We start from the raw sequence: 9,401 nt of genomic DNA, 5'->3' as shown, positions 1-9,401 counted from the left end.
CGGAGGGAAGTTAAGAGACCTGATCTGGGACTTCGATCAATTGTATACATCTGGACTGGGAGTGATAACGTGGTGAAGTGGACGGAGCCATCGTTGGGTGAGTGCTGGCTCTATTTGCACTAAGAGTGGGTGTGCCGTGTCTGAAGTGGTGTGTCTGCACAATAAATCGTTTGAAGTGAAGTTACAGAGTGTGGGGAAGATATGTAGAGTTAATGCCGGACGCTCACCACCCCGAGAGCCCACCACCGTCACCGTAATCCACACCCAGGCACTGACCGAAGCATCTCCCAGCCGTAAGCCCCATTACTTATTCAAGAACACATACTTACTGTTGATTACTTACTCCGCTGCGCAGATCGCAGGATCCTCTGGGCTGAACGCCGCCTGTGATGTCCCTATGAAAGGAGGTGGACACAAGAATTATTCTTTTCCCCCAGCGTTACAACCGAAGCTTTTCCCGGGTTACAACCGAAGCATCCCCCAGCCGTAAGCCCCATTACTTATTCAAGAATACCTACTTACTGTTGATTACTTACTCTGCTGTGCAGATCGCAGGATCCTCTGGGCTGAACGCCGCATGTGATGTCCCTATGAAAGGAGGTGGACACAAGAATTATTCTTTTCCTGGTTACAACCGAAGCATCTCCCAGCCGTAAGCCCCATTACTTATTCAAGAACGCATACTTACTGTTGATTACTTACTCTGCTGTGCAGATCGCAGGATCCTCTGGGCTGAACGCCGCATGTGATGTCCCTATGAAAGGAGGTGGACACAAGAATTATTCTTTTCCCGGTTTACACAACCGAAGCATCTCCCAGCCGTAAGCCCCATTACTTATTCAAGAACGCATACTTACTGTTGATTACTTACTCTGCTGTGTAGATCGCAGGATCCTCTGGGCTGAACGCCGCATGTGATGTCCCTATGAAAGGAGGTGGACACAAGAATTATTCTTTTCCCGGTTACAACCGAAGCATCTCCCAGCCGTAAGCCCCATTACTTATTCAAGAACACATACTTACTGTTGGTTACTTACTCTGCTGTGCAGATCGCAGGATCCTCTGGGCTGAACGCCGCATGTGATGTCCCTATGAAAGGAGGTGGACACACGAATTATTCCTTTCCCGGTCTTAACTGAAGCATCTCCCAGCCGTAAGCCCATCACCCATTAAAGACCACATACCTGCTGTCGATTGCTTACTCTGCTGTGCAGATCGTAGGATCCCCTGGGACGAATGCTGCATGTGATGTCCCTATGAAAAGAGATTGCAGGATCCTCTGGGCTGGACGCTGCATGTGATGTCCCTGTAAAAGGAGGTGGACACGAGAATTATTCCTTTTCCCCGGTCTCGACCGAAACATCCACGAGCTCTACTTACCCGGATATCCCCCCTCATTCCGGGACGGGTGACAGACTATCCTGGCTCTTGCCGGCCCCGTACAGGCACGAACTGCCGACGACTCCACGCCTCCCCGGCGTCCGAGGTCTGGCTTCGTTCTGGTCGGGAGACACGGAAGGAACACTGAACTTTTAAATTGCTTTTAACCAAATAAAACCTTGTTCAATTTTTTTATACTTTCGTCCATCTGGTTCTTCTGGTACGCTCTCTGAGGTGATCCTGGGTTTCAGGGGCGGGTGCAGTCCGGCTTGGCCCCCCCCCGACCTGTGACAGATTTGGCGTAGTCGGCAGGGTTTCACCTCGGGTTGAGCGACCAGGGATTCTCAGATGGCCGACGACGAGGCACTGGGGGCCCCACCCCGAGTCATGCCAGTGTTCATGGGAAACCCCTGGGTCCAGAAATATGGAGGAAATGAGTCAGAGGTGCGCCTCTCCGAATGGCGGGCTCAGATCGAATATCTGGCCGGGCTACAGGGATTGAGCGCGACCCAACAGCTACAGTTTGCCCTCAACTCCCTTGACGGGGAAGCACGGCGGGAAGTCCAAGCCGCCCCCGAAGCTGTCCGAACCACCGCCCAGTCTGTGTTCAGATTCCTGACGGAAAGGTATGGTGACACCACTCCAACTGCGGGTTCTTCGGGCCCAGTTCTTCAGCAGCAAGCAGGGCCCCCGCCAATCCGTCAGAGCTTTCGCCCTCCAACTACGGGAGCAAGTTACCAGGCTGCAGGGACGCCCAGACCATGGTCTCGGAGATAGTGAGGCTCTGTTGAGGGACCAATTCCTGCTGGGGCTAAGGGAAGGCCCGGTACGCCAGGGACTTAGAGTCCAATTCAGAAGGGAGCCGGAACTCACCTTCGAAGACCTAAAGAAGGAAGCGGTGGCATTGGAGAACGATCACGTTGAGGTGAAAGAACCACCCGTGTGTGTGCGGCCGTCAGTAGCTCCGCAGTGGCTGTCCCCGACATGGCAGAGTGGAAACAGACTCTGAAGCTCGAACTCCTAAAGGATGTCCGGGAGCAGATGGCGGAGCTAACCAAGACGCTCGTGGACGAGCTGCGTTCTGGGGCTAGCAGGCCAGAGGTGAGGCCCATCTCGCGGGACCGGGTGTACTCGGACGGGAACAGGGACGCAGGGAGGCGACCTAACCGGCCCAACCGGCCCCAGTTTGAATGGGACGAGCAAGGACGACCTATCTGCAACCGCTGTGGCCAACCAGGCCATTACACAGCCGACAGTGTGGTCCTCGAAGAGGTTCGGAGGGGGGTTTTTAGGTCGACCGGCCACAGTGGGTCGTGTGGTCGGGACCCCCTTAGATGACCCACCCATCGGAGCAGGCTCCAAGGACAGGCTGGTCGGGCGTAGCCCAGTGGTGGAGGTCCAGGTGTGTGGTGTGAAGGTGCCCTGTCTCGTCGACACCGGATCCCAGGTGACTCTATTCGCGGAGAGCCTGTCGCAAGAGCTGTTTGGAGATCAGAGGATGCATGGGACGGAGGCTCCCTGGCTCTCCCTGAAAGGAGCAAATGGTCTGGACATCCCCTACATTGGATACAGGCTGACGGACTTGGAGATCCACGGAGTGATCGTGCCCCAGAAGGGAGTGATCATCGTAAAGGACCACTGTCTGGGGAGTCACCGGGCCTTGCTAGGTATGAATGTATTATCTGCATGTTGGGAAGAATTGTTTCGGGCAATGCCCACTCGAGGGATTTCGCTGGCCGAACAACAGGAATGGGAACGTGTCGCCGCTGACTGCCGACGGATCCAGATGTCCCGGGCCCGGCAAGGCCGCGAAGGGACAGGTCGGGTAGCGTGCCGTTATGCCCTGTCCGTGCCAGCGAACAGCGAGGCCCTAGTATGGGTGCGAGTCCTCCAGCGGGACGTGGGAGTGGAGGAATGGGTGTTGGTGGAGCCCCACTGGGATGGCCAGCAGGTAGAAGTCGCCAGAGGTTTGGCCGTGGCACGAAGAGGACGGATCCCAGTGAGAGTTCGGAATGGGACACCCCATGTTGTGCACCTACATAAACATCAGCGGCTGGTTAAGGTAACGCCGGTAGAATCCCATCAGGTGCTGGAGGACCAGGACGTGAGCTTTCGCCAAGTACACCCCGCGGTGGTGGAAGTGGGCCTTACCCAAGCGAGCTCGTCGCCCCAGAGTCTAGGGGAGGAGGTGCCCGGCCACTTGAAGGGAAGTTCCCTGCAAGGGGAGGAGCTGGGACCGACACAGGCCAGGAAGCTGCGAGACCTGCTGAGTAAGTGGCAACATGTCTTCTCGGCACACGAAGAGGACTACGGCTGCACCAACGTCGTGCAACATCGGATCCCTACCGGAGATGCAGAGCCCAGTAGAGAAAGGGTACCGACCCGTCCCACCTACCCTGTACACGGAGGTCCGTACATTGCTGCAGGGTATGCTCAATCGAGGGGTTGTTAGAGAAAGCAGCAGCCCGTGAGCAGCTCCCATCGTGTTGGTACAGAAGAAGACTGGCGCATGGAGGTTTTGCGTCGACTACCGCAAGCTGAACCTGGTCACTAGGAAGGACGCGTTCCCCCTACCCCGGATCGAGGACTCCCTGGCCGGCTTGACACGCTCGGCATGGTACTCCACGCTGGACTTGGCAAGTGGCTACTGGCAGGTACAAGTGGCCGAGGCCGACCGGGAGAAGACCGCCTTTACCACCCCGTTCGGTCTCTTTGAGTGGGACCGGATGCCCTTCGGCCTCTGCAACGCTCCTGCCACCTTCCAGAGGCTGATGCAGCGGTGCCTGGGAGGTCAGTTGATGGAGTCCGCCTTGGTATACTTGGACGATGTGATTGTCTATTCCCCAGATTTCGACTCCCACTTACAACACCTTGAGCAGGTCTTCGGGGCCATGGAGAAATATGGGCTGAAGCTCCAGCCGGACAAATGCCATCTGTTACGGCGGGAGGTCAAATTCTTGGGACACTGTGTGGGCGCGCGGCGGGAGTTTCGGTCGACCCGGAGAAGGTGTCGGCGGTGCGAGAGTGGGCTGCCCCGCAGACGGTGAAGCAGGTCCGGTCATTCCTGGGCTTCGTGGGGTACTACCGCCGCTTTATCAAGGACTTCTCCAAAATCGCAAAGCCCCTAAATCAGTTGCTGGTTGGGACAGGACGCCCCCGAGGTCGCGGATCGCCAGCTATCCTGTGGAGCCCCGAGTGTGAGGCTGCGTTCCGGCGACTGAAAGACGAGTTGCTGCAGGCGCCGATTCTGGCGTATGCTGACTTCTCCAAGCCCTTTGTCCTATATACGGACGCTAGCAACCTGGGTTTGGGGGCCGTGCTGGCCCAGCAACAGGACGGTGTAGAGCGGGTCGTAGCCTACGCAAGCCGGAGCCTTCATCCAGCAGAGAGGAACGACGCCAATTACAGCTCCTTCAAGTTGGAACTGCTGGCGCTGAAATGGGCACTCAGCGAAAAGTTTAAAGATTACTTGTGGGGTGCCCAGGTGACGGTAGTAACTGACAACAACCCCCTAGTACATCTACAGACGGCGAAGTTGGGGGCAGTGGAACAGCGCTGGGTGGCCCAGTTGGCAAATTACAACTACCAGCTCCGATACCGGCCAGGACGGGAGAACACCAACGCTGACGCCCTGTCCCGACTCCCGGAAGCTCAAGGTCCGAGGGACCCACCGGAGCCCACGCCAGACCCCGAAGGAGAGGAGTGTATGGTGGGCATTGTGGAGGCGCCGGGGACTCAACAGGAGGGGATGCCTGTGAGTTGGGGATGGGACCCCTGCCGCTGGAAAGAGCGACAGCAGGCTGACGGGGAGATCAGTGGCTTGATGCGATGGCTGGAACGGGGCCTAAAACCGACGTTGGCCGAACAACGGGCCCAAGGGGGAACAGGAAGGAAGCTGTTGGGACAATGGGCCAGACTACAGGTGAAGGAGGGAGTACTCTGTAGGTCTGTCCGAGATCCGAGGCTGGACGAGGAATTCCGACAGATCGTTGTCCCCGAAGGCCAGGTACAGGAGCTCTTGATAGCGTACCATGATCAGCTGGGCCACCAAGGGCACGAGAAAACGGTCTCTCTCTTGAGGCGACACTTCTACTGGCCCAACCTAGAAGCAACGGTACATACCTTCGTTCAGGCCTGTCCTCGTTGCACCTTGTTCAAAGCCAGGAAGGAGGCACGAGCACCGATGGTCCCCATCCAGGCAAGGGCTCCTCTCCACATAGTCGCAATGGACTTCTTGACTTTGGGTCGGCCGGCAGACCGCTATCAGAACATCCTTGTCATTACCGACTTGTTCACCAAGTACTCCTGGGCCATTCCTACTTTGGACCAGACGGCGAATACCACCGCCACTGCTCTGTGGAGAGCTGTCTTCCAGCCGTTCGGTTGCCCCGAGTTCCTACACTCGGACCAAGGGCCAAACTTCGAGTCCCGGGTAATTAGAGAGCTGTGTAAAGTGTACGGCTGCACCAAGACCCATACCACTACTTACCACCCCCAGGGAAATGGCGGATGCGAGCGGTTCAATCAGACCCTATTGAACTTGCTCGGCACGCTAGACCAAGAACATCAGAGCGACTGGGTGAGTGCGCTACCACATCTGGTTCAGGCCTACAATAATAGTACGCACAGTACCACGGGCTACGCCCCCACTTATTTGATGTTTGGCAGGCATGTGCGGATGCCCACCGACTTATTGTTGGGGACGGCAGCAACCGAGGAGGAGGGGAACGTAACCGAATGGGTAGGGCGCCACCACCAACGCCTCCATTTTGCATACGAGCAAGTCTCGGGACGGATCCGAGCGGCTGGGAAGAAAAACAAGAGGCTGTACGACCGGACGGCTCGGGAAGCCCCCCTTCTTCCAGGAGAAAGGGTCCTGGTAAGGGACAACCGGCGACAAGGGAAAGGGAAGCTCAGTGACCGATGGGAGAATGCACCATACGTGGTCGAGGGCCAGCAGCGGCCTGGACAGCCAGTATATACAATTCCGCCCGAAGGAAAAGCCGGGCCCGCTAGAGTGGTCCATCGGAACATGATCCGCCCCTGTCCGAACTATCCCAGCCCCGTAGAAGAGGCGCCAAAGGAGCCTGAAGTTGTAGCCCCGTGGATAGCAGGATGGGCCGTGATTCCAGGAGAACGGGGAAATGTCCCCGCAGAAATGGCCCCCAGAGACCCGATGGATATGCCTGCGGACATCGACCCTGCCTCGCCACCACGACGGTCCCAGAGGGAGAACCGAGGTCGGCCCCCGGCACGCTATGGAGAATGGGCGACTGAAAGGCGTTCTAGGGACTAGAACGGTTTGGCAGGGGGGTATGTCACGGGGGGGTGACGAAAGAGAAGCGGAACTAAGTCCCGTTGGAATTGTGTTCCCCCCGGGACGGTGTCGCGGTAACACCGGTCCACTTCCGGGTTGCGCCCGATGACACAATAACAACGCTAATGATAGATTGACATCTCGTGTGGGGAGTTTGACGTGGCGATCTGTGAGAGGATTATGGAGGCGGAGTAACCACATAAAAAGAGAAGTGCAGAGACCAAAAGGGAGGGGAATTTCTGGGACGTTTGGGCTGGCGTGTGGAGGTATTCGAGGACTATTGTGGGGTTTCGGCTATCTGGCTGTGCAACAGTTATATCAGCGATCGAGTGGAGATATTCGGGACAGAAAGAGTGTGAGTTCTGGAAAGCAAGTGGAGACCAGGCCGCGCCATCACTATCGGAGGGAAGTTAAGAGACCTGATCTGGGACTTCGATCAATTGTATACATCTGGACTGGGAGTGATAACGTGGTGAAGTGGACGGAGCCATCGTTGGGTGAGTGCTGGCTCTATTTGCACTAAGAGTGGGTGTGCCGTGTCTGAAGTGGTGTGTCTGCACAATAAATCGTTTGAAGTGAAGTTACAGAGTGTGGGGAAGATATGTAGAGTTAATGCCGGACGCTCACCACCCCGAGAGCCCACCACCGTCACCGTAATCCACACCCAGGCACTGACCGAAGCATCTCCCAGCCGTAAGCCCCATTACTTATTCAAGAACACATACTTACTGTTGATTACTTACTCCGCTGCGCAGATCGCAGGATCCTCTGGGCTGAACGCCGCATGTGATGTCCCTATGAAAGGAGGTGGACACAAGAATTATTCTTTTCCCGGTTACAACCGAAGCATCCCCCAGCCGTAAGCCCCATTACTTATTCAAGAACACCTACTTACTGTTGATTACTTACTCTGCTGTGCAGATCGCAGGATCCTCTGGGCTGAACGCCGCATGTGATGTCCCTATGAAAGGAGGTGGACAGCAAGAATTATTCTTTTCCCGGTTACAACCGAAGCATCTCTCAGCCGTAAGCCCCATTACTTATTCAAGAACGCATACTTACTGTTGATTACTTACTCTGCTGTGCAGATCGCAGGATCCTCTGGGCTGAACGCCGCATGTGATGTCCCTATGAAAGGAGGTGGACACACGAATTATTCTTTTCCCGGTTACAACCGAAGCATCTCCCAGCCGTAAGCCCCATTACTTATTCAAGAACGCATATTTACTGTTGATTACTTACTCTGCTGTGCAGATCGCAGGATCCTCTGGGCTGAACGCCGCATGTGATGTCCCTATGAAAGGAGGTGGACACAAGAATTATTCTTTTCCCGGTTACAACCGAAGCATCTCCCAGCCGTAAGCCCCATTACTTATTCAAGAACACATACTTACTGTTGGTTACTTACTCTGCGGTGCAGATCGCCGGATCCTCTGGGCTGAACGCCGCATGTGATGTCCCTATGAAAGGAGGTGGACACACACGAATTATTCCTTTCTCGGTCTTAACTGAAGCATCTCCCAGCCGTAAGCCCATCACCCATTAAAGACTACATACCTGCTGTCGATTGCTTACTCTGCTGTGCAGATCGTAGGATCCCCTGGGACGAATGCTGCATGTGATGTCCCTATGAAAAGAGATTGCAGGATCCTCTGGGCTGGACGCTGCATGTGATGTCCCTGTAAAAGGAGGTGGACACGAGAATTATTTCCTTTTCCCGGTCTCGACCGAAAAACATCCACGAGCTCTACTTACCCGGATATCCCCCCCTCATTCCAGGACGGGTGACAGACTATCCTGGCTCTTGCCGGCCCCGTACAGGCACGAACTGCCGACGACTCCACGCCTCCCCGGCGTCCGAGGTCTGGCTTCGTTCTGGTCGGGAGACACGGAAGGAACACTGAACTTTTAAATTGCTTTTAACCAAGTAAAACCTTGTTCAATTTTTTTATACTTTCGTCCGTCTGGTTCTTCTGGTACGCTCTCTGAGGTGATCCTGGGTTTCAGGGGCGGGTGCAGTCCGGCTTGGCCCCCCCGACCTGTGACACATAGTCCTGGCTCAAGCTAAGAAATGTCCGTGAAGCCTATCCCCTGGTTTCACAGACAAGGCTTAAGCCTAGTCCCAGACTAAAGTGTAAATCTGAGCTGTTTTAACTGAAAGAAACTTGCACTGACTGATCTTATAATATATCAGTGCCTTTGTCTCAAGATGCACACCAGTAATGTTTTTTTCTAAGGCATGTTAATAAAAATTACTCAGATGTCCTAATTGAACTATGGCCTAATCCTGGCTTAGTCTAAGCCCTGTCTGTAAAACCAGGCCTATATGTTTATACCGGGCCCAACATTTTTGCTCTTTCAGTCGTGTAAATTGTGCATTTACCTTCCATATCCATTATCACGAAACCCACAACACACAACAAAAACATCTCAGATCACGGCATCCTCCATTCACCAGTTGTTGATGTTTGTAAATGCCACGAATAAAGACGTCCATTTCGAATGAAACAAAAAAAATGCCCCAGGTGCGAATGCAACCAGGAAAACGACCCGGGGGGGATGGTTCTCCAGGAACCACCATGCTGACTAGTTCCTAGAACTACACGGTGCGAATTCTCCTATTATGAATATGTCATGAAGTAAGTCCTCATCATCATTTTGACCAGCTGGGTACCTTTCTAAAGCCCCCGATATACTTCAAGCA

At 54.8% G+C, this 9,401-nt stretch overlaps 1 long non-coding RNA gene across 1 annotated transcript; it reads left to right on the top strand.

Annotated features, from left to right (window-relative positions):
- The first annotated feature begins 554 nt into the window (after positions 1 to 554).
- On the top strand, positions 555 to 1,574 carry LOC122145094. The gene is made up of 2 exons (XR_006160129.1): positions 555 to 600; positions 1,215 to 1,574. It is a non-coding gene; the product is annotated as an uncharacterized LOC122145094 (long non-coding RNA).
- Positions 1,575 to 9,401: the final 7,827 nt, after the last annotated feature.

This window comes from Cyprinus carpio, chromosome A5, assembly GCF_018340385.1.
Source record: "Cyprinus carpio isolate SPL01 chromosome A5, ASM1834038v1, whole genome shotgun sequence".
NCBI classification, from domain to species: Eukaryota; Metazoa; Chordata; class Actinopteri; order Cypriniformes; family Cyprinidae; genus Cyprinus; species Cyprinus carpio.
Note: the sequence above shows the minus strand (reverse complement) of the source record. Positions and strands in the feature narration are given on the sequence as shown.